The sequence below is a fragment of the Dermacentor andersoni genome, chromosome 11 (assembly GCF_023375885.2).
Source record: "Dermacentor andersoni chromosome 11, qqDerAnde1_hic_scaffold, whole genome shotgun sequence".
Lineage (NCBI taxonomy): Eukaryota > Metazoa > Arthropoda > Arachnida > Ixodida > Ixodidae > Dermacentor > Dermacentor andersoni.
Genome location: NC_092824.1, coordinates 8,916,354 through 8,929,025, shown reverse-complemented (window position 1 = coordinate 8,929,025; position 12,672 = coordinate 8,916,354). Strand labels below are relative to the sequence as shown.

Sequence of the window (12,672 nt, the reverse complement as noted above, 5' to 3'; positions counted from 1 at the left end):
CAATTATACGCAGCGAATGGAACTACTGCAGTAACCAAGAATGTGGGGCTGGTACATATACAAGCGCATTCTTTTGTTGTTCAGCCAAATCATCCAAGTAGATTCTTTCTTGAAGAGGTTGCAACAACTTGCACTTGCTGACTGAAGGATGAGTCCCCCAAAGTTGTTCGGGGACCCACCACAAGGTATGTGTAACCTAAAGCGCATGTAAAATGGGAGACCATATCGGCATAAATATTCTGTGCGCAGGTTCAGTGTGGAAAAAAAAAAGAAGAGCCACCTGGCACAGCTTGAGTAAATGAATTGGCACTAAGAAAATAACCGCTTCACCCAGCCATTAATATCTAAGCAATCTTGCCTGTCTGAGAGCTTCGTCGCCATAAAAAATACTTGAAATTGTTGCCCGTATACAAGTTCTACTTTTGAAACCTTGCCCACATATAATGCTATCGAACATTTATTAAGAAATTTTTACAAAGGTAGTAGTTCAGCCACACACAGCTTACTTCACCAGAATAGTGGTGGCCCCTCTTCCCCTCCCCACGCTCTGATGTTCATAAAAATCGATTTCGGTTGCATTCATAGTTCTCCCTCAGGCTAGTGGCATAGAATTGGTGTTCGTGAAACATTACACTTATGAATCTCCTTAACTCTTTCCGTACCATGCCTATTGGGCATTGTTAGCCCGCTAACGATGGTTTGAAACGCCACTAACGAGCACACTGCGCTATCGGACGTGGAGGATATTTTTGTTCTCTCACATTTTTCCCCCAGGTGGTGATTTTTGAATGCGCTCTGAAGTTTTCGCAATCGGCAAAGTAGAAAGCGAAAATGGCCGCTTGCTATCGACAGTTTGAAACGCCGCATTCGAAGCCTTCCGCGCTGCTCACGTATACTCTGCACCTTAGGACTTTAAATTGGAGAACTATATTTTTGTGTTCTAAGCGGTTCGTTTTATTCCTGCCAGGTGTTAATTTTTTAACGCACTCCGAAGTTTTGGAATTGTCAAAGTAGAAAGCAAAAATGGCCGCCTTTGGGAGTGGTGCGCATGCTTAAAAAAAAGGCAGATCTTGTGATTCCGCTGCGTCCACGGATGATTTTATTGATGGATCGAGCAGCAGCAAGTCTGAGGATGCTGCCTTTTCCTTGGACGTTGACACCGGTGCAAGCCAGACCGGAACACTGGTGGCCCCAGCCTGGCACACCAAACTGTAGTGACTGCAGTAAAATTTTTGTCATGGAATACCTGTTCAAGGAAAAATTTTGATCTTTTTCTGAGACAGTGCCTATTAGATGGCAACACATTTTGTATATCTCCATTTTTTTACATCTTTTTCTTAGTAGATACAAGCATGTCTTTACCAGCTTAGATCAGTTTTATACCACAACCTTTATTCTAGTAATTTATATCTTTGTTATGACATACATCTAACTAATAAAAATTTGTGCATGAAAAGTGCATTTCCTGCTTTTTGTGAACAAGATACACAAATTCCTATGTGTTATACTTGACTCCAGGCTTACTTTCATTCCACGCATAAAATATCTTAAAACAAAATGTCTAAAAACAATGAACTTACTTAAAATCCTATCCCACACAACATGGGGTAGCGACAGAAAGTGTTTATTGCATCTCTACAGGAGCCTAGTTCGATCACGACTGGACTATAGTGCCGTGGCTTATCACTCTGCCGCCCCGAGCACGCTAAAGATGTTAGACCCCGTCCACCATCTGGGTATCCGCCTGGTCACTGGCACATTCAGAAAAGCCCTGTCGAAAGTCTATGCGTAGAGTCAGATGAGTGATCACTCCATTTTCAAAGAACATACGTCAGCTTCACCTATTTTCTCAAAGTGTGTTCTAATAAGGAACATCCGTGTTTCACAACAGTTGACGACTTGACGTGTCAAACGCTTTTTCGTTTCCTTTGCCACTGCATGTAAGAGAACTTAGCGAAGAAATGGATGTCCCAATACTCGAGCATAGCCTAATGCCTGCAGCTAAGCTATTACCGCACTGGGAGTGGCAGGGGATAGAATGTGACGTATCCTCTGTAGAGATCACAACGCAAGCTCCTAAGCTTGCAATTGCTATGCATTTCCGTGAACTTTAATCGAAGTACTGCTGCTCCGAATTCTACACAGATGTGTCAACATCACATGCTGGCGTGTCCTACGCTGCTGTTAGTCCCTCATTTTCTGAATCTGACGTGTTGAACCCCCTAAGAAGTATCTTCACTGCAGAAGCCTATGCAGTACTGTCTTCAGTAAAACATATAAACTAGCACTTGACAGAGCAATCATATTCACAGACTCGTTAAGTCTTGTAAAAGCACTCATTCCTTTACAAAAGCATACAAATCCTGTCTTCAATGAACTCTACTCACTCTTATGCAACATCTATTTATCACATAGACATGTAGTAATATGCCGGGTTCCTGGCCATAGAGGAATCGAGGAAAATGTGCTTGCCGACGAGATCGCCAAATCAATAGTATTGCAGGGTATTCGTTCTGCTGCTGTCCCTGCCACAGACATGAAGCCTTTTCTAAGAAACAAACTGCGAAGCCACTCGCAACGCTTGTCGGACGCTGAAACGAGTAATAAGCTTCACCTAATTAAGCCGAAGTTAGGTTTCTAGCACCCAACTACGAAAACATGAAGAACAGATGTCCTATTCACTAAACTAAGAATAGGACACACATTTGGCACTCATAACTTTCTCTTGACCAGTAACGAGCCTCCAACCTGTGGTAGATGTGGCGACAGGCTGACTGTCCTCCACGTCTCCCTAGAGTGCTGGGAAGCTGAGAGAGACAGGAGGAAACATTTTCTTTTTGCATACCACCATTGCGTCCCTCTGCATCCGGCTATGTTTCTTGGTGAAGAACCGCTTTTTAAGACCAAAGCAGTCCTCACTTTCTTGAAAGATGTGCTACATGTTACAAGCCCATTATTTTCGTAGTGCATCCTCTTCCCAGAGGATGCTGCTACGATAGTTTTCTTTGTATAGCACATGCTTCTGGGCCCTTGGGTTTCAAGGGCTCTGGTGAAGCAGTAGTGCTGTAGACAATTTTAGCATCTCGCATATTTTATATATTGCATCATTCTTTCTCAATGCATTTTAATGTTCATAGTACACGTCATAGTCATTTCCATAATTTTATTACACATAGATTTTATGGAATTTACATCGTCTTTTAGGCCCCTTTACAGCCACGTCACATTAACTTCACAGAACACATCAGTCCCCTGCGAACTCATTAAACCTAGCATGGTGCTCTTTGGCCATACCTGGCCCTTGCGCCATTAAACATCAAACATTAATTCTGCTTTTTGTTTATGTATTACATAAGATGTTGAGTGCAGTAGTTCCTTCAGAAAAAGAAAATCTGGCGTAACCTACAAAGAACACCTATTTTCCCCATGGTAGGGAAAAAGTTAATGCTTGATGCGTGATTTACTGCAATGGTAGTAACTAATTGGCACACTTTAAACATTACCTGTAATGTGTCCCTTATATTCAGCATTTGTAAACAAGGTATACCTTGCTTAGTTCACGAAGACACCGGAGAAAGCAATAACAAACGTCATATGATCACATGAAATCAGTAAAAAGATGAAGCTTCAGTAATTCCAGCTTTGCCATTTGTTGGGCATGTTGGCAAACTGACTTGGAAAGCATATTTAGCACCAGGGAACCAGGACAGAAGGGAGATGACACCACAATGTGCTAACTTCAACAACTATTTTCAGGAAGCAACCACCCATGCACAGTGGCCCCACATCATCCAAGTTCTAACCATCCAAAAAAGCGGTCTCCTTATCAAACAAGTAGACTGAAGGGGCACTAACACACGTATCACTATTCCCACAGATAGCCTGAGCCTCAATAATCTCTTGCACACCTTTATCTTTGTGCTTTGCAAGAACATGGCAGGACTCATACACCGGCGCACAGCTGCATTCTTGACAGTGAGCTGACAGATGACTGTATTGCTTATATCTCACATTTAGACTATGTTCTCGTAGCCGGTCATTAAGACACCTTCCTGTCTGTCCGGTGTATTTTTCCCACAGGACAGCGGAAGCTCGTAAGCAACAGTTTCTATGCAACCTGCTGGTGTTTTACGATGATTCGTAAAGCATCCAACAGCTGGCTTATGGTACGGGTCCGTTAACTGTCATATGTTCACGAGTTCTTCTGGCGCTGAAACGACCACTTTTGTGTCCACGCAGCTAGCCATTTTCTTAACCTTCTCAGGGTCGATTTTTTTCGCCACATGTGACCGCCCAGGGTCAATGTTTTAAATTGCAAATTCCAATTCTTCTGAGCGACCTGTTTTGAAAAAAATTTACCGTAGTTTTTCTAGGGTGACCATAAAGTGAGAAAAAAATATTTTGTGTTGGTATATATGTACTCTTTATTCATGAATAACAACAATAAGAAAAAGGAAATAACCTTATAATTAAAAATTTGATGCATTGGTAGAGTTCAAGGCTTAGAATATGCGCACACGAGAATATTTCACAAGTCTCAAATGTTCCTGCTCTTACACTAATATTTATGTCCATAGCATAATCGAACTGCATTGGTGAGCGCACTCGAGCAAACTATGTGGTTGTGTGCCCATTAAAAAAGCAAAACGTGTGACAAACTTCCACTAATCATTAACTTATTTACACTCAGATGCAATTACATATCGAGAGTCTCCCCCCAAAAAAGAAAGGAAACGCATGCATGGCGGCACCCTTCCTATGCTCACCCCTGTCAGCACTAAGCGAGCGACAAACAGGCAGCCGCCCTTTGAGCGATTAGTAATGAGATAGCCATCAGTTTTGCGAGCACAAGAAGCCGAAACCGGTCGCGAAAGAAAACCCAAACTGCCACCTGACCGCGCATGCGCGAGCGGTAGTATACAGACACGCCAGAGCAAACTAGCTCTAAAACAAACCGTGCAACGAAAATCGAGAGAGGGAGGAGCGAGAAGAAAATTCCCTATATTCCCACATAGTGGCAGCTCATGCCAGAAAAGAAAAAAATGAGGAAATTGGTGCGCTTTTTAAATGTACAGACGGTGCCATAAATATACAGCATGAACCATTTTGGACTCGTTCCGCCGTGCCGTATATTTACGTCATTGACCCTGAAAGGGTTAAGACTATGTGCCGTTCAGATAGGGCACTACCGCTACCTTCCCTCTGTGTTCAGACCATTGATTTGCCGTGTCCTGAGTTGTACTGTCTGAATGGCATCTTTTTAGCACCCATTCCATGACCAAAACCTGCACTGACTCCGGAAACCCTGCTTCTGATAACCTTCTCGACTGATCCATAAGACTCGTATAGATCTTATGGTGGCAAGATTTCTTTAGTGAATTTCCAAAGCACAAGTTGGCAATGCTCCTCTTGACGAGCTTCAAGTGGGCAGACCAATACAGCAGCAGGGGCTTATTAGCCTTGGGTTTATACTCCCAACACTTGTGTCGTTCCGCGAACTCGAGCTGAATATCTAAGAAACGCAGCACGTTATCACTTGGTTCTTCAAGCATGAGAGTAAGTGAGCTAAGGCCTGCACAAAAACTTTGTAAAGCTTGTCTGCTGTAGAACGTGCAGAACTTTAACCACCCTGTGCCCCAACATGGAACGCAACAGGTTTTTGTTATGGTGGGCTTGAAAAATGTCATTTAGTATAGGTGCCAAACATGTACTGATGCAGACACCCTGCTTTTGAATGAATATTTTGTCATTCCATGCTGCATACGTTAAGTGAAGGTAGCAATGAAGCATATCTGAAAAGCCCTGAACGGATGAACTGGCGGAAACTGGCAACCACGCCGTACTTGATGATGCAGTCTTCTATGCATGCTATTAATTTTTTGTTGAGGCAAGGAGTACTACAAGTCTTTTAAGTCAGTGGAGTAAGCTTATAGCTCTTGTCAGAATTTTCTTTCAGGAAATCCACAATTTCTTCAGAGCTTTTAACCAAAAATGGGTCGGTAATGTTAAGAATTCCGAGTTTTTCTTGCAAGAAAAGAGCAAAATTTTTTTGCCATGACCTGTTTTCTGACTCTATTACCCTTAATGGGCACTCAGGTTTGCACGTCTTCGCACTAAAAATTTTGAAGGCACCCCAACTAGGGATTGTCAATTTCACGAAGCAAGTGACTACGCTTTGTTTCTAGCTTGATCTTTCTAAGAGATACATTATGACACTGGTCGAACACAAAGGCATTCGCAGAGCAGACTTATTAAAATCACCTTCCTTGTCTGCTGGCAAAACACACATTCAGTTCTGCCTCAAGAACGAAGTTGTGCATGTAACCGGTGCACGTGAGACAATCGGTTTGTTGCGAGAGACCACATCGGCCCCTTCAGAGATACATCGGTTCATTTCGCCTTGTGAGGTGCACTTTGAAATCCTTCGCACAAGGCTCAGGAATTCCAGAGTGCTCAACCTTGGTTCTACGGCAAACCTGGGATCAAGTTCGAGAACACTTTCAACATAGTCTGAAAGACTAACCTTTCTGAAGGTTCTGATGCCACAAGGTCCTGTAGGTCTATTTAGGGATGCTGGTGTGCAGGCCGGGTAGGGTCCTCTGCCACAGGAATTTCGTGCCGCTGATGATGATCGCTAGGAAGTTGCTCTAAAGAGACCAACAGGACCTTGTGGCATCAGAACCTTCGGTGAGGTTAGCCTTCCCGACTACATTGACAGTGTTCTTGAACTTGATCCAAGTTCGCCGTAGAACCAAGGTAGAGCGTGCTGGAACGTCTGAGCCTTGTTTGTGCGAAGAATTTCAAAATGCGCCTCACAAGGTGAAGCGAACCGATATATCTCTGAAGAGGTTTATGTGCTCTCGCACAACAAACCAATTGTATCACGTGAACCGGTTACATGCGCAACTTCGTTCTTGAGGCATAGCCGACTGTGTGTTTTGCCAGCAGACAAGGAAGGTGGCTTTGTAGTCCTCAAGGAAGGTGATTTTAATAAGAAAGCCTGTTCTGCTATTGCCTCTGTGTTCAACCAGTGTCATAATGTATCTCTTAGAGAGATCAATCTAGAAACAAAGCGTCTTTGCATGAAGGCAGACCTTAGTCAGTTGCTTCGTGAAATTGACAACACAAAGACGAGTTGCCTTCAAATCATGGTTAATGCGAAGGCGCACAAACCCGTATGCCCATTAAGGGTAATAGTTTTAGAAATCGGGTCATGGCAAAAAGGTTTGCCCTTATCTTGCAAGAAAAACTCAGAATTCTTAATATTGACCCACTTTTGGTTAAAGGAGTACTGACACAAAAAAAATCCACGTGGTTTTTTTCTGCTTTAATAAGTAGTTATTGACCCAGTAATCACGGCACGAAACCTCATTTACTTCAGAGCGTGACAGGTAATTATTTGCAGTCTTTTTTGTAGCGACCAGTCGAAGTTTTGGTTCCAGAGAGCAACGAGACGGGACAAACGGGAATGTAAACAAAGTGGTCACGTGTTCGCAAAAAACCATGATGTATGCTTTGACTCGCAGCCAGCGTGCGCGACCAACTTGCTGAACATTGTCTTGCGACTGCCGCATCGGTCGGACGACTGCAGCCAATGACAGCGCCGGTAGCATGAACGTCATGGCCACGTGGTAGATACGGCGGGGCGGGGCCGGCGAGCGGGCGCCTCGCCGCTCCGATCGTGTCTGTTTTTTATGCGAAGCATACTAGCCGCACAACCACGCTCTTCCTTGCTGCGCCGTGCGCGGCCGCGTAGCTACTATATGACCTCATAACAGCTGAAAAAGCGGAGGCTCAACTCGTGCGCTCGCTTGCGGCCGTGTAGCTACATAGCCGGGTCTCAGCTCGTGCGCTCGCCTGCGGTCGCACAGATGGTACTGCGGCCTAACTCCCGCTCCTCCCGCTAGGGCAATGACGTCACAACAGCTGCAAGCCGGGCTCAACTCTTGCGCTCACCTGTGGTCGCACAGCCGGTGCTGCGGCCTAACTCCCGTTCCTCCCGCTAGGGCACTGGCGTCATAACAGCTGTATAAAAGAGCGGCGCGCTCTCGTCCAGGCCAGTTGTATAGCGCGATGGCGGGAAAGGAAAGGGCCGCTCGTCAGACCGCAAAGTGCAAGTTACAAAGAGCCACGGAAACAGCCGAAGAACGAGAAGTTCGGCTTGTCAAGCGACGTGCACAGTACGCGGCTAAACAGCAGCGTTCCTCCACAGAGTCCGAGGTACAGGATGAAGTTGCGAGTGTATCTGGGAGTACTTCTACTCTAGTATGCTTCGCATCCTGGGCTTAACCTTAGCTAAGCCACAGCCAATTTTTTTCTCTCCCTGGTCGAAACGCGGACCTCTTTCGCCGCTGACGGCGGCGCATAAATGGGCTATAATTTGTTTCTGACACGAAATAACTTCTAGAATAAAGTGGCCTCGAAAGAGTGCGAGTTATAAAACGCTGTGCGAAATAGTAAATCGTTGGCGTGATTTCTACTCGGACGTGGTCAGCGCAGACGCGCCAGCAATCGTCTGTATACGAAGCGGCTCGCCTGACTGGCCTGTTTACTCATTGCTACTAACGGCACCGGGAAAACTAACCATATTTTCACTTAAGAGAAACATAAATGTTCAGGCATTGATTGTGCTGACGAATTTAGGCGCTTTATTACGAGCTGCGTACGCATCGCAAGGACCCTCAGCCCCGGATGCCCCGCGCAGACGGCTGGCAAGCTAGGCCTACATCGTCTCCCAGCGATCGCAAGCTCGCTTGGCATGCTCGTTCGCTTCTGTCAGCGCCAATGAAATCAAATGTGCTGCAATTTAAGCGTGACATAACTGTGTACACGTTGTGCCGACTAACATAGGCGCTTCGTTATACGAGCTGCAAGCGATCGTGTCACAAGCACAACCAGTGTCGGATTCGATGGCCCAGCAAGCTATGCCTGCCGGCTCTTGGCCATCGGCGGCTGTCAACGGATCCGATACTGCTAACGCGGCCTTGCGGAAACACGTTTACAGTGCTCGCATAGACGTGTTTATATTGTCATCGTTTGTTTCAAACAAGATAGCTGTGCAAATACGGTTGCTTTCACTTTCTGTTCGAAGTTACGCAGCATTCCGAACTTCCACGCAGCTGCGCCGGTTCTGGGCCGCCGCTCGCTCATTCGTACCATGTGTCCCGAATCGCCGCATGCGGCAAGTCGCACACGACGCGCCGTACTACAGATCACACGGAAAATCGCGCCATGTGTCTCGCGCTTTAGACGTGGCCAATCACTTAGCGACTCGGATATTGCAGCCGGCGATGGCGAGGACGAACCTCAACAAAACCCTCGCATCGGCCACGATCGTAAGACACTACAAATCGGTGTTGAACGTTGTGGCAGCGGAGTCAAGCTGATAGTGTGGGAAATATCCCGATGGACGCGACAAAAACTGCAGTTGCAGCGACACGGAGAGTGTCCCACTACAAGTACAACAGCTAGAACAAGCAACAACAGAGGAGAAGAGCACATGTAAGCCGCATGGCAGCCAACGAAAATTCGTGACGTAGCCACATGACATGGCGTTTTCTTGGCTATTTGGATGGATGGATGGATGGATGGCGGCTACACCTTTTATAACGGGCGGCGGCTGGCACCACCTAGCCTTTTGCTCCACCTCCTTTTTTTTATTTCTTTATATCCCCATGCACGTGAACACTTCGGTTTCAGCCCATTTATGGCCATGACAACATTGTTTTCTAAGAAAGTCGGAATGATCAAATGGTCACTATAGGCAAACCCTGTGTCATGCTCACCAGGAGCAGGAGTTGCTTTCATGTATACAGAAGAAAATTGTTTGGCAAACACTTCGGCGATATCGTAGGAACTCGTGAGGATACTTCTAGAAGGATCAAATGAAGCTGTTATCGGTGCCTTGTGTGACTTATCTTTAGCATAGGTAAACAAAAGCTGTGGATCTCGCATTAAACGGTCTTCAATAAAAGTAGCATTGGTGGCAGCCTTGATACGGCGCATGGTATGCTTATCGTTTTTGTGTAGATTGCTGAACTTAGCCTGCCAAGAGGCTAGCCTTGTGTCCTTGTATTTTGTCTGATAATTCAAGTTTTATAAGCAATGAGTGCAACTTCTTCATAAACCACTGAGGGTAGTGCCTAGACTGATGTTTCTTTCGAGGAATAAAAATATTCATGGAGTGTCTGGTGAATTCAGTCACTACACAAACTGCTTCGTTTACACCTTTCGCTTCATACAGTGCAGAGAAATCTGTGTCGTTTAGATGGTGTAAAGCCATGATAGTCGCCACCTGAATAAGTTGATGGCTCATTTATAATATCTGGCACTGTCTCATTCTTTAAAACCACAATGAATTCCAGGGGAGTTTGCCACTGATATGCTAGAACTTAACTATTGTCAGCCTCGGTAACATTTTTTACAGGAAAATTTGTGAGAAAGAGATGTGATATGTGTCTGGCTGTGTTTGGAACACAGTTCAATTGCTTCAGACCAAGAAACTCAAGAAATATCAACAAATGGCACAACCTAATCACCTGTCAATAGCAACTTGTATTTCTCTCCATCAATTCTATTGGCTAAGGTACACATGTGTTTGGCAAAGAGTGTGCTGCTCATATTAGTTGGGAAAGTAAGCTCTGCACACAAGCAGGTTTTTTTTACTCTGAAACAACCTAAAGCCAGCTAGTCTCCAGAAGTACTTCAAGGTTAACCCTTCTAAATGTGGTAACTGCTTTGCACGACAATTAAAATACCTCCACCGAGTTTAGCAGTTTCCTCAAGTCGCTTCGATGTATTTATATTGCAGTGCTAAATAATTTCCACACACAAAATCAGGATTCAACCACATTTCAGTCAGATAAGTGTCGAAATCATTAGCTAAAATGTTCGGAGACTGTGAACATTTTGATAAAAGAATGAGTATTCCATAAAATCTTTTATGTACCTGTTATAGTTTCGAATATCACTTATTCTCGCCTTGTTGATCAGTTTTGACAGTTCTGCAAATTCTACCTTATCTCTTGAGTTGGACACTTTCATTCTTTGTCGTTTCTTTATTAGGTCCTTTGTTACTTGGGGTAGCTTGGGGCCTTGTCTCCCACTTCAGTTGCTCCCTCTGAAGCCAGCCTAGTTATGGTTTCATTCATTACCTCTATGCCATCTTCATCTCGCTGTTCTAAGGCTGCATATTTGTTTTCAAGTACCAGCCTGAATTTGTCTGCTTTTGCCCTTACTGCCTTTAGGTTGACCTGTTTCTTCTTGACCAATTTTACTCTTTCTCTGTTCTAATTGAGGTGAATCCTAGCCCTCGCTAACCTATGATCACTGCACGTTACCCTACCTATCACTTCTACATCATGCACTATGCTGGGATCAGCAGAAAGTACGAATTCAGTTTCATTTCTTGTTTCACCATTATGGCTTTTCCAGGTTCGCTTTCTGTTGCTACGCTTCCTGAAAAAGATGTTCATTATTCGCAGCTTATTCCTTTCTGTGAATTCTGCCAGCATCTCTCCTCTATCGTTCCTAGAATCAACAGCATAGTTGCCAATATGTTGTTCACCAGCCTGCTTTTTCCCCATTGTTTCGTTGAAGTCGCCCATTACTATAGTATACTGAGTTTGCACTTTTCTCATCGCTAATTCGACATCTTCATAAAAGTGATCTACTTCATCATCATCGTGGCTGGATGTTGGAGCATAGGATTGTACTGCCTTTAATCTATACCTCTTATTAAGTTTGATTACGACGACTGCTACCCTCTCATTAATGCTGTAGAATTGGTAAATGTTGCACGCTGTGTCCTTACGGATTAAGAATCCTACCCCGTATTGCTTCTTATCTGGGAGACTTCTATAGCAGAGGGCATGGCCATTAGTCAGCACTGTATAAGCCTCACCAGTTCTTCTAATCTCACTAAGGCCAATGATATCCCAAACAATGTCTGATAGTTCCTCAAAGAGTCCTGCTAAGCTAGCCTCACTTGACAGAGTTCGGGTGTTTAAGGTTTCCAGGGTCATTAACATCCAAACACTTCAAATGAAAACAGCGGCTGCAGTGCCCATGACAACGCAGAAAATTCTGGCGACCGAAGAGTGGCAGTGCACATCAATCATTTTTGTCCCTTGATGCCGTCATGATAGGTCACGGTAAAAACATGTTCGCCCCTTAGAGTGAAGAAAACAGGAGTGCTCCAAATGTGGCCACATGCATTCAGTGCACACTGAAGACTGCCTCCTTTGACGAGCCTGCATAACAGCCCCCATCGCTTTGTTTCATGTCGCGGTACAGATGAAAACAGTATAAATTGCACAGAGTAAGCACAGGAGAATGCAGGCAGTGCAGTCTGGCACAGTGTCTCAAAGCTCTTAGTGTCACGAGGGAAGAATACGAGAAACTGGTACATGCCAAACATCTCAATGAACTAGTTGACTTTGGCATGAGAGAAGTATGCGTTTGATTGTGGCTGAGTGGTTAGAGCACTGGACTGCTGTGCTCGAAGGCAAAGGTTTGATTCAACTATTTGTCGTGCATTTCTTCTTATTGGAGAGGTCTGAGAAAAGGCAAGATGGGAACCTAGCTACCTATTTACCACCCAAGTGCCTAGAAAGAGGCGAAGAATGCTTCACATTAAAACAGGAATATGATTTGAAGACACCTTGAATTTCC

General features: G+C 44.6%; 1 protein-coding gene across 2 annotated transcripts in view; it reads left to right on the top strand.

Moving 5' to 3' along the window:
* Positions 1–12,672, top strand: part of LOC126518025 (uncharacterized) — a 75,460-nt gene that overhangs the window by 1,037 nt on the left and 61,751 nt on the right. The gene's annotated exons all lie outside the window — the stretch shown is intronic.